We start from the raw sequence: 12,775 nt of genomic DNA, 5'->3' as shown, positions 1-12,775 counted from the left end.
GGATAGCCTCCTGCGCCTCCTACATCCTCAGATGTCTCAAGGTCACAGCTGAGTGGCCACCCAGCACAGCCCCAAGAACCTCAGTCCTGCCTCAGGCCTGCCCTGGCACCTCGTCTTTTCACTGCCTGGAATATTTAACCCTACAATTTCATACATTCACATCCTCTTGATAGTCTAGGGACTAAACCATCTGGAGGGAAAACCTATGACTGATTCCCAAGTGTTAATGTGCCCTAGCTTCCCAGGTTCTGTGCTAAAGAATCTACTTGCCAAGTAGGAGACACAGATTCAACCCCTGAGTCAGAAAAATCCCCTGTAAGAGGAAGTGGCAACCCACTCCAGCATTCTTGCCTGGGAAATCTCATGGACAGAGGGTCTGGTGGGCTACAGTCCATGGAGTTGCAAAGAGTCTGACATGACTGAGACACTAAACAACAACAGCAGTGTTCGGCAGAGCCCCCCGCCCCCCCCAAAAGCCCTCAGTCCTGATGGCAAGTGAATGAACACATGACACATATTCAGCTGGGGACCTGAACCCAGGACACCATGGCCTTGCTGTTATCAGATTGTAAGCAGAAAAAAACGTCAACTGGATGTGTTTACACCAACAGTATTATGGCAAACTGTTTTCAGCTTCTTTATTACTTTAATATTGTGATACTGTTGTTGTTGTTTAGTCGTTCAGTTATGCTGACTTTTTGTGACCTCCTAAATGTCACACTTAGGACCACAGCCTGCCTGGCTCCTCTACCCGCTGGATTCTCCAGGCAAGAATACTGGAGTGGGTTGTCATCCTCCTCCAGGGGATCTTCCCAACCCAAGGATTGAACCTTCTTCTCTTGCATTGACAGGTGACTTCTTTACCACTGAGCCACCAGGGACACCCTTCTTTCAGTCCGTAAATGTTATTCCTAAATCTTGGACCATGTCCCTTAACTGTATTCTCCTCCAGAAATGGCCTTGACTTAAGATCTCATCACAGACATGGAGATGAATTCAGCATTGCTATATGAAATCCAGAGTCATACCGAGACACATAACATAGGTGGTCCGTGCATGCTGAGTCGCTTCAGTCAATGTCTGACTCTGTGTGACGCTATGGACTTCAGCCTACCAGGCTCCTCTGTCTGGGATTCTCCAGGCAAGAATGCAGAATGGGTTGCCAGGAGGATGATCCTTCTCCAGGGGATCTTCCCAATCCAGGGATAGAACCCACATCTTCTGCATCTCCTGTATTGGCCAGCGGGTTCTTTACTGCTGAGCCATGGGCTTCCCAACATTGTGATACACTGAATATAATATCTATAAAATACATAAAATCCAATGATGACTACTTTCTACAATCCTTTCATGAAAAAATATAGATGACTATGGATTAAAGGCTTCATGGTTTGGTCTATTAGTAGTTCTAAGGGATATTAAATAATAGCATTTTAATCATTTTTATATTATTTTAACAAAAGGTGGTAATTTGCCAAAAACATTAAGAACAATGGAATATTAATTATGCATGTCAGTTTTCAACTGTCTGCATTTGAGTGTGGATCATATCAATCTGCTTCTCTTTCAGGCTGGTGGCATTATGTTATGCTTATCAAAAAGAGAAAAACATATATATAATGTTAAAATAAAATCAGTACAGATTACAACCTTCAGATGCCAACTCAGTCCTACAGTTTGTATCTAACCTTGAACTGTTAACTTCGTGTTTCCTATGACACAGTTAATCAGCAGGCCCTGAATATGCAGACAACACAAAAGGGTCTATTTTTCACATCAATGACCAGATACAAAGTGGACAAAATTCAGGATTTTACATATATTACTGCACTTTATTTCAAGTGGATACATGTTAAAAATGCCCTGTGATTTCAGTACAATAACATTTATTATTCTAAGGGTTAATTAAACATTTTAAGGTATATCAAATGGTCATTAAGAATATTACATTACAAATTAACATGCATATTGATAGTTTTTATAAATTATATAATAATATAAAATATGGAAAATGTTCAAAATACATTAAGAGCAAAAGCAGTTAGAAAATGTATACCATCCAAAGAAGACGCAGAACTGGGGAAGGCACAGGTGACGTAAGCGCACATAGTGCACATGTGTGTGTGTGCGCTGTGATGTGTGATATGTGTGTGGTGTGTATGTGTGCACGTGGGGTGTGTGTGTGTGTGTGTGTGTGTGTGTGTGCTGTGTGCTGTGTGTGCAGTATCTCTATGTGTGGTGTGTCTGTGTGTGATATGTATCTGTGTATGACAGTATATGCATGTGGTGTGTGGTGTGTATGTGGTATGTATGAGCATGTGTGGTGTGTGTGTGTGTCTGTGTGGTGTGTTTGTGTGTAATATGTACCTGTGAATGACTGTATAGAGCTTCTCCAAATAATCACGATATATCTCCATATAATCAGATAATCATGATGGTGTGATCACTCACCTAGAGCCAGACATCCTGGAATGTGAAGTCAAGTGGGCCTTAGAAAGCATCACTACAAACAAAGCTAGTGGAGGTGATGGAATTCCAGTTGATCTATTTCAGATCCTGAAAGATGACACTGTGAAAGTGCTGCACTCAATATGCCAGCAAATTTGGAAAACTCAGCAGTGGCCACAGGACTGGAAAAGGTCAGTTTTCATTCCAATCCCTAAGAAAGGCAATCCTAAAGAATGTTCAAACTACCGCACAATTGCACTCATCTCACACACTAGTAAAGTAATGCTCAAAATTCTTCGAGCCAGGCTTCAGCAATACATGAACTGTGAACTCCAGATGTTCAAGCTGATTTTTAAAAAGGCAGAGGAACCAGAGATCATATTGCCAATATCTGCTGGATCATCAAAAAAGCAAGAGAGTTCCAGAAAAAACATCTATTTCTGCTTTATTGACTATGCCAAAGCCTTTGACTGTGTGGATCACAATAAACTGTGGAAAATTCTGGAAAAGATGGGAATACCAGGCCACCCGACCTGCCTCTTGAGAAACCTGTATGCAGGTCAGCATACAATTAGAACTGGACATGGAACAACAGACTGGTTCCAAACAGGAAAAGGAGTACGTCAAGGCTGTATATTGTCACCCTGCTTATTTAACATCTATGCAGAATACATCATGAGAAATGCTGGGCTGGAGGAAGCACAAGCTGGAATTAAGATTGCCGGGAGAAATATCAATAACCTCAGCTGTGCAGATGACACCACCCTTATGACAGGAAGTGAAGAAGAACTAAAGAGCCTCTTGATGAAAGTGAAAGAGGAGAGTGAAAAAGTTGGCTTAAAGCTCAACATTCAGAAAACTAAGACCATGGCATCCGGTCCCATCACTTCATGGTAAATAGATGGGGAAACAGTGGAAATAGTGGCTGACTTTATTTCTCTGGGCTCCAAAATCACTGTAGATGGTGATTGCAGCCATAAAATTAAAAGACACTTACTCCTTGGAAGGAAAGTTACGACCAACCTAGACAGCATATTAAAAAGCAGAGACATTACTTTGTCAACAAAGGTCCGTTTAGTCAAGGCTATGGTTTTTCCAGTGGTCATGTACGGATGTGAGAGTTGGACTATAAAGAAATCTGAGTGCCAAAGAATTGATGCTTTTGAACTGTGGTGTTGTAGAAGACTCTTGAGAGTCCCTTGAACTGCAAGGAGATCCAACCAGTCCATCCTGAAGGAGATCAGTCCTGGGTATTCATTGGAAGGACTGATGCTGAAACTGAAACTCCAATACTTTGGCCACCTGATGTGAAGAGCTGACTTATTGGAAAAGACCCTGATGCTGGGAAAGATTGAGGGCAGGAGGAGAAGGGGACAACACAGTATGAGATGGTTGGACAGCATCACTGACTCAATGGACATGGGTTTGGGTGGGACTGCGGGAGTTGGTGATGGACAGGAAGGCCTGGTATGCTGCAGTTCTGAGGGTCGCAAAGAGTTGGACACGACTGAGCAACTGAACTGACTGATGACTGTATAAGCATGTGGCGTGTGGTGTGTATGTGGTGTGTGTGAGCATGTGGGGTGTATGTGTGTATGCTATGTGTGTGGTATGATGGTGTGCCTATGGTGTGTGGGGGGTGTGCATGCACAAGCACAGTTTAATGAGTAGGAGTGTGGAAAAGGCATCTCTGCTTACCTTTGTTGTCGGCTGGAACACACAACTTGTGAAATAAACCTTTCACCAGCAAGCTCACTAAAACAAACTTGGAGGGTTCCTGGTAATGTAAATGGGGGACAAGCCCAGAATATCCAGTGGTAAGGTACTCTTGATCCCTGGAAACCAGTTCCAACAAGCTAACCTGTCTTTAGATCTCATAAATATCAAACAAATAAGTCATTAACAAAGGAAACTTCGGTACAATAGAGGCAAAAACTAACACTTAGATTAGGCAAAAATAGGTATAAGTCTTACCTCTATGACCAAGAATTGCAAAGAATATATAAAATAAAATTTCAACATGCACTTGATATTTGGTTGCTTGAAGGACATCAGTAAACATTGGAGAACTGACAATGCCTACACAGATGTAGATCAAAACATGAAGTTAGACATGGGCAGACTCTGCACTGTCTTCAGATGCAACACCCAGGGGACCATTAGATGTTACTATTATAAAAAGTGGTGGTCCACAGACGTATGTACCATGTGTAAGGTATGAAGAATTCTTACACTTTAAATTAGGCATTCCATATTGCTTTCAAGTTTATTAAAATGTATATTTATTATAATAAATTATTATTAAAACTATATTTATTATATTATTAAAATATACTTATTAAAGATATTACATAATGTTTTATATTATATGTACGTAAACATAAGGTATAAAAATGTAGACCAAGAATTATAAACATTTCAGTATTATGTACATTTTTAAACCATTAATTACTTCTTTGAAATTTGACTTTTAAAATATTTCAGACCAGATATATTTACAGAAAAAATAATGTCTCTTGTCTAATATATGTAGAGCCCAGGAGTAATTACAGCAGTAAAGTCGAGGGCTAAATTTTCCACATGTTTGGAAGCACGAAGCTTACAAGGTTGCTTTTGTGCTGAGTAAGGGTTCTGTGGAGTAGAATCAAACATCACAGTGGGTTTACTTAAGGCACATTGTCATTTTCTTCCCTGCAGCCTATGGAGCTCAGGCAATATCATACAATAGAGGGGACTGGTCCTATTTCTTGAGGTGAGTTAGACCCTCTGAAACATGTATTAATACCTTGGCTTTGGCATCATCCTTATCATCTGCCTTGGCAACTAACAGCATGTGTCTGAGAACCAAGGAAAGGCTTAGAGGAAACTGGCCCTTCAGTTTAGACACATTTGATCTCAGAAGCCATTCTGTCTTGGGTAATGGGATGTTGTAGAAGAATATATTTCCTGTGAGGTCCTCCCCACATCTTCCTGCATGGCCAGACATCTGGAGAGAGGATACACAGCTTGTCAGCAGCCTCATTCCTATCTCCATCAATGATGACACTCACCTGGATCGAGTCCTGTCTCCATCCATGGTCACACTCACCTGGATCGAGTCCTGTCTCCATCCACAGTCACACTCACCTAGATCGAGTCCTCACCTGGATCGAGTCCTGTCTCCATCCACGGTCACACTCACTTGGATCGAGTCCTGTCTCCATCCATGGTCACACTCACTTGGATCGAGTCCTGTCTCCATCCACAGTCACACTCACCTAGATCGAGTCCTGTCTCCATCCATGGTCACACTCACCTGGATCGAGTCCTCACCTAGATCGAGTCCTGTCTCCATCCATGGTCACACTCACCTGGATCGAGTCCTCACCTAGATCGAGTCCTGTCTCCATCCATGGTCACACTCACCTGGATCAAGTCCTGTCTCCATCCACGGTCACACTCATCTGATCGAGTCCTGTCTCCATCCATGGTCACACTCACCTGGATCGAGTCCTCACCTAGATCGAGTCCTGTCTCCATCCATGGTCACACTCACCTGGATCGAGTCCTCACCTAGATCAAGTCCTGCCTCCATCCATGGTCACACTCACCTGGATCGAGTCCTGTCTTCATCAATGATCACACTTACCTAGACTGTATGGAAGGTTAAACTTTCAAAAATCCTGAAAGCATTCTGTCTTGGCATTATTAATTTTAGCAAAATTCAAAGTATTGTCTGATTTCACAAAATCACTATTAAAATGTGTTTACTTCTTCAGTAATGTCTCGGTTAAAGGTCATGACTTTTAAGCAGGAGAAATTTCTGTCTTATTTCTATGTATCTCCAGAAACTAGTCTTAGCTGAGAACATTTATGATCCTTCATATCATTTTTGTTCAGTTCAATAATATTTACCAAAGCAAGAGTATTCTTAAGAAAATGAAGCTATTTAATCAATGACTGGAAAACATCTTTAAAAATAACCATATGTATCAGATGTCATATATCTAGAATCTATTTTCAGTGTTTTATAGCTCCCAAATGTTTCAGAATAAACATGGTTTATCTCGGCTCACTGCATGGATGTTGCAGAATCTCATGTATACAAATGTAACAAGAGGCATCAATACCTGTCAGAAGTTTAAAGCATCCAAAAAAAAAAAAAAAAGAATCTTCTGTAAAAACAACAGATTTTCATGGCATATTAACTCTCAAAGCAAGAGCTGATGTAGCTGTTACCACCTGTGAATGAGCATAAAACAAAACAAAGAACAAATAGAAAAATAAATTTAACATAGAAAACACAGCCGTATAGGAAGGCATTGAATGTTAACTGAATTAGACCGTCTGAAATAATTTTTGTTATATAAAAGTCCAGAGAGTAGGCAATGTAACCAAAACTGCAAACTTTGCATTTTCATTTGAAATAGTTATGTCTTACAGAGATTTCCTTTCTTTTCAATGTTTTTCCTTAATATTATAATTATCTATCACTTTTAGATTACAAAAAAATATGAAAGCAAAGCCATTCGGTAAGCATTCAAATTTTGCATAAATAAAAGCAATAGGTAATAAAGGGAGTATCAATTTTACATTAAAAGATTTCCAGGGCTTCCCTGGTGGCCCAGTGGTAAGGAATCCACCTGCCAATGCAGGAGACACAGGTTCGATCCCTGACCCAGGAAGATCCCACACGCCGTGGAGCAAGTACTGAGCCCACGCAGCCTAGAGCCATGCTCACAACAAGAGAAGCCCGCACACTGCCACAGGACAGAAGCCCAAGGAGCAGCAAAGACTCAGCACAGCCAAAGACAAAAATACATAAGTAGGATTTCTAAGGCAAGAAAAGAGCAGGAGATAAAAGCCGTGGCACTGCGGGGTCAGGCCCCATCGAGCACCGCAAGCACCGCTCCGAGGAGCTCGGACTTGAGAGAAAGCAGAGTAGCATGAGCTTGCTCATATTTCCACCGTTGCTTTGGCTGCCCCGTGAACTGCTCTTAAGAAGCGGTGAGTGGAAGCTGAATGATCTGAAGGAGGCTTTCAGATGATTACTAGATAAGACGTGATGGCGTCAGAAGAGACAAGATATAGGAAGAAGGATATTTCCTGAGGTTTCTGCTTTCCTACCTCTATCTGAAAATACTATTTTAACTCACATTTTTGAGAAAAAACTGAAGCCACCAGTTGGAATCTGCCATGCTCCAGACTTAACGAAGGTTTTTCATACCCTCTCTTGTTTCTCTCTCTTCTCCCACTTGTGGCTATACATTTTCCTCTAAATATTAGTTTACCTGCACCACGTGTGTTTGACCGTGTAGTGTTCTATCGATCAACTCCATATTTTCCTTTTCCCATTATGATTTCTTCTTTATACATTCTGACCTTGTGATATCATGTAAAAACGCTAAATTAGTATACCTTCCTAATGGTGCTGCCATCCATCCTTGAAGTAATGATTTTACCTTAAAATATATTTTATTTCACATAAACATCAGCTTATTTTGATTATTACTGAATCAGTGTTCTTTTGGTTATTACTGAACTTTTCCCTTTCAATTCTTTTCCTCTTATGTTTTAAATGTGTACCACATAATCAATACCTACTTGGATATTTTGGTAACCAAGTTCAAAATATTGTCCTGTTAATTATAATTATACACATCCAATATATTTAATATAACTGTTCTATTTGATGATATACCTACCAGTTTATACTATGATTTTCATTTGTCCATTTTACATAATTTTGTCTGCTTTCCTGATTACTTTTCATTGATTCAGCTGTTTCTACTGCCAGTCGTTTTTCCTCTCGGGTTTGGAAGTTACACCCCCAAATTCTGTTCTTTCAGTGGGCTCTGACAAAGGTACACAGTCCATACTTGTAAAATTCTAAAATTGATCAGTAATTTTACCCTTCCTTTGGACATTACCTCAAACAACCCCCACTTCTGATACGTACACTATTGGGACACATTTTCTCTCTTTTTTATTTGTGGGTTCCAGCGTCCTCCTGTTGATGGCTGTTCAACAGCTGGTTGCGATTCTTGTGCTCTCGCAGGAGGAAATAAGCGAATGTCCTTCTGCTCTGCCATCTTGAACCGGAAACCTCTCTTTTGTGTGTGTGTGCTCTTTTAAAATTTTTATTCAGATATTAACAATTTTAATTTACCCACATTAAGCATTTTCTAGGGTCATTCTTTTATGTAATTTTGACCACACTGTAGGAAAATGAAAGCTGTAACAAAGGCACCACAATAATGTAAGATGTGAGTAACGTGGGAAGCTGGGGTGAGTGGTGGGTGGCAAACAGGAAACTCTCTGATCTATATTTACAGTTCCACTTTTTTAACCATAATACTCAACATCAGTCACAACAGATAGAGCCATTCTGGGGGAAAAAATAGCAATATAATTCTAGAGCCTTAATAATACTTTTGCCCTCTGAAACAGTCATTTCAATAATCAGAAATGCTGATATAAATGTATAAACCAGAAAATGTCAAGAAAGCAGAATGCTTAAGTAGAGTATATATGTATGTGTGTGTATTATGATACACTTAAAAAATGCTGATTATGTAATATTCATTAATAATATACTTGATTACACTTGTGTGTTCAGTTGCTCAGTTGTGTCCGACTCTGCAACGCCACGGACTGCAGCCTGCCAGGCCCCTCTGTCCATGGGATTTCCCAGGCAAGAATACTGGAGTGGGTTGTCATTTCCTTCTCCAGGGGATCTTCCCGACCCAGGAATCGAACCCAGGTCTCTTGCATTGGCAGGCAGATTCTTCACTGCTGAGCCACCTGAGGAGCTCAAAGGTAAAGCAGACAGGATCCCAAATTGCACATACTTTGTATATGAACTATGTAAAAAATGTACTGAAAGAACAAAATAACAATGCTGAGTGTTGGCAGAGCATCCTGGTAGGTGGAGGGACCTGGGGGAGAGAGAAGTGATGTCAGGGCACATTTCCCTATAAGCGATCAGGGGACATTCAGTCCAAAGGGATGAAGATTGTGTTTTCAGGAAAGTTATCCTCAAAGTTCACCAACCTTGATGGGCTTCAGCCTGAAGAGTGTCTCCACCTAATCTCCATCGACCTGTGATGGTACCCGACGCCCCGCCATAACAGATCACACAGCTTGTAGCCTCTTCCCATCTCCCACAGTCTGCGTAAGATCTTCATTAAAGTCTAAAACGCCAAACAGTCAGCAACATCAAACTAAAGGATTCACTCTGTAACCTAACAATGATGAAAACAGTGCTCAGAAATACAGCTGAAAGCATCAGAAAAGCCTACCATTGCGTTCTGGCTCTTATTTCTCTCGAGGAGATAAGGAGAGTGTAGCACTAGGCAGGCCTCTTACAAGGAGCAGCTGTGTTTGGGCAGAACCCGCAGGTGATGGGGACTACAGATGCCGTCTACAAGCCAAGGACACAGGCCCTCATGGACTCAGAAGGAGCTCACCCCACCCACACTCAGATCCCTGACTTCCACCCTCCAGACCTCCGGGAAAGCAAATTCCTATTGTTTAAGCTGCTTAGGCCATGGTTGTGTTACTGCAGCAGCCCCAGCCACACAATTAACACACACCCCCCAAAGGCAGTCCCATGCTTTCCTCCTACCTGACTGTCCACGACCGAGTGCTCAGGGTAAGTGTAGTCCGGAGGAACTTCATAATTTCACTTATTTCAGCCTCCCACAAAATCACTCTCTCCAATCTTGCCCTGGAATTCGAATTTTTAAAACTGAATATAAAATATCAGGAAAATCAGTAAATATATTGCTTGTATTTATTTAAGTTTCTTTCTTTTTGTTTTTTTAAGTTTGAGGTCATGTCTGTAAATGCCAGGTGAAAAGAATGCCAAGTAACTGAAACCCAAAATGTACTTGTCTTATTAGAGGACACTTATCAGGCTTTAATTACCCAGATTTATCAGCTTATCATTTAAGTACATTTTAAGTGTATGTATTCATATGGATTCAACAGGAATTAGCAAAACCTTCTGTACTATCCCATCCCTCAGGCTAACTAAAGCTTTATTTATTTTCTATTTCCAGTTTTTGACATCAAATTTGACAGAAAAATTCAATTTTCCTAAAAACTGCATACAAATTCAAATGCTTCACAGTTGAACAAGTATAGGAAATTGTATCTGCCAGACTCTCACTCTAACATACACTGTGCAGGTATTCTAGAGGTGCCAAGATCAGCCTTGAAATGAGCTGGGATCTGTTTCCACCGGTAAGTCGCCAGGCGACACAGACGACAGCCTGCGGGGCCATCAGGCAGGCCTGTGTCAGCCTGGGCAGCATGAAGAATTAGGAATCACGTGCAGCCTTTTCAGACCCAAGCCTATCCTCCACAACCACCTCATCTCAGAAATACACCTGTCAGCGTCAGAAAAGACTAACATGCTGATTCTGATTATCATTTGTCTCAAGAGTAGATAAGGACAAACGCTAGGAAAGAATCCTGAGTGCAGGTGGGAATAGTGCAGCTATTATAATGAAGTTTATTTTCCAGGTTGCTTTATACATCAGAATGAAACAAAAAAACAGGCATGACTCTACAGATCTGTATACTTTACATTAAGACAACAAAGGCACAAAAAAACTAAAATCATATTTCTTGAAAGTTATTCTAAAAGGCTATACTAAGATGTTAGATAACTTGGCCTGACTAGGTTTTGATATTTTAATGGCTATCCTTTATAAGTGGGTATCAACATTCACAAATTCCATTTTAAGCAAATTTGTAAATCTGCAATTTCTAAAAAAAGAAATGTGTAAATTGCACTTCTGAGGAAAAGGAAGGAAAAAAGTGAATACAATGAAGAAAATTACTGTAAAGTATTGTATACTTGTTAAAATATTCAATAATCCTCTCCTGCATGTCCCCCAGAAGTGCAGTATAATTAAGTGGATTAAGTATAATTAAGAGGGAAAGAAGCCACATTGTCATTAATGAAAGTTGGAATTATAAAAATAGCCGAAACATTCATTTATTAATGATTTAACACCACAATTCAACTAGAAATACTTCACTGTTCATAATTTCTCCTCTGAGCCTTTATTGCTTTAGACAGGTTTCTTCATTCAAATTTTCTTTCTTTTTTCAGAATTTGGGTCAATATGAATAGTTTGCTTCTTTATCAAATCAATAAAAATGCATAAAGCTGATATTTCCACTAAGTGAATATTGTGTCTAGATTGAAAATACATGAGAATTCTCGATAACAGGATGTCCACAGCACCCAGAGCTGTCTGCATCAGTCAGCAGAGTCTCTAGCAGCAAGAATACTTGTGGGTGATAATGATCATCTCTCATCTCATTTTAATTTAAATCTCATTTGAAAATGGTGAATTGAAAACATCAGGCACACCATATAATAATTTAGCTAAACATGGCCAATTATTTGAAATTGACTCTACATATAGAGAACATTATATAGGTGCAATAGCAGCTAAGGAAATATTCCAGAATCTTGGAGTAGAATGCCCCGTGCTGTTTCACCCCACGCCAGGGGTGAGATGTATTGATCAAACAGCAGACAGACCCCAGGGGAGGCCACTCCAGCCTGAGCGGGGTCAGTTCTGCCTCAGCTCTCCCCAGGGAGAGAGACTTCTCCAAGAAGCAGAGCAGAGTCCTTATACGGTCTGGGAGGCTTCCTTCTCACTGCAAATTGTCCACAGACAGCCTTAAAAATATCCCAGCCCTAAGAGGTAAGTCTATTTGGGTGCACAGTTATGTACATTAAATACTGCTTATGAGAGAGAAAGAAAAGGAAAAAACAAAACCCCTAAGAATCCAAAGGCAAAATAAACTCCACTGTACAGTCAACCATACAATGAGCTATCAAAGCCATGAAAACGATGATGGCTCTTAGAAAGAGGGAAACTAAGACATTTACAAAAGAATGCACACAATGCAATATTATATATTCCACTATTATTATTAATATTCCAATATTATATTATTATTAATTTGTTGTTAATATAATGATATATTATTAATTATATCTTATTATTTTATTATATTAATATTCCAATATTATATATAATGCATACAATGCACATTCATGTGCCTGTATGTACTCACATATGTATGTGTGTGCATGTGTGTGTACGTGCTTGTGTATATGTGCACGTGTACATGTGTGTGTGTGTGCATGCACGTGCGCACGCACATGTGGTCACAAAGATATGAGAGGCTCACCTGGAAGGGCAGTGGTTACTTCTGACTGCTGGCATGGCTTCTATTATCACTAATTTGTATTTCAAATTTGTCTACCAAACGCATGCATTACTTGCATTAAAAAACATTTTGAAGAAGAAATGGCATA

The sequence above is a fragment of the Odocoileus virginianus genome, chromosome 18 (assembly GCF_023699985.2).
Source record: "Odocoileus virginianus isolate 20LAN1187 ecotype Illinois chromosome 18, Ovbor_1.2, whole genome shotgun sequence".
NCBI classification, from domain to species: domain Eukaryota; kingdom Metazoa; phylum Chordata; class Mammalia; order Artiodactyla; family Cervidae; genus Odocoileus; species Odocoileus virginianus.
The sequence above is the reverse complement of the archived record's forward strand: the minus strand, read 5'-3'. Positions refer to the sequence as shown.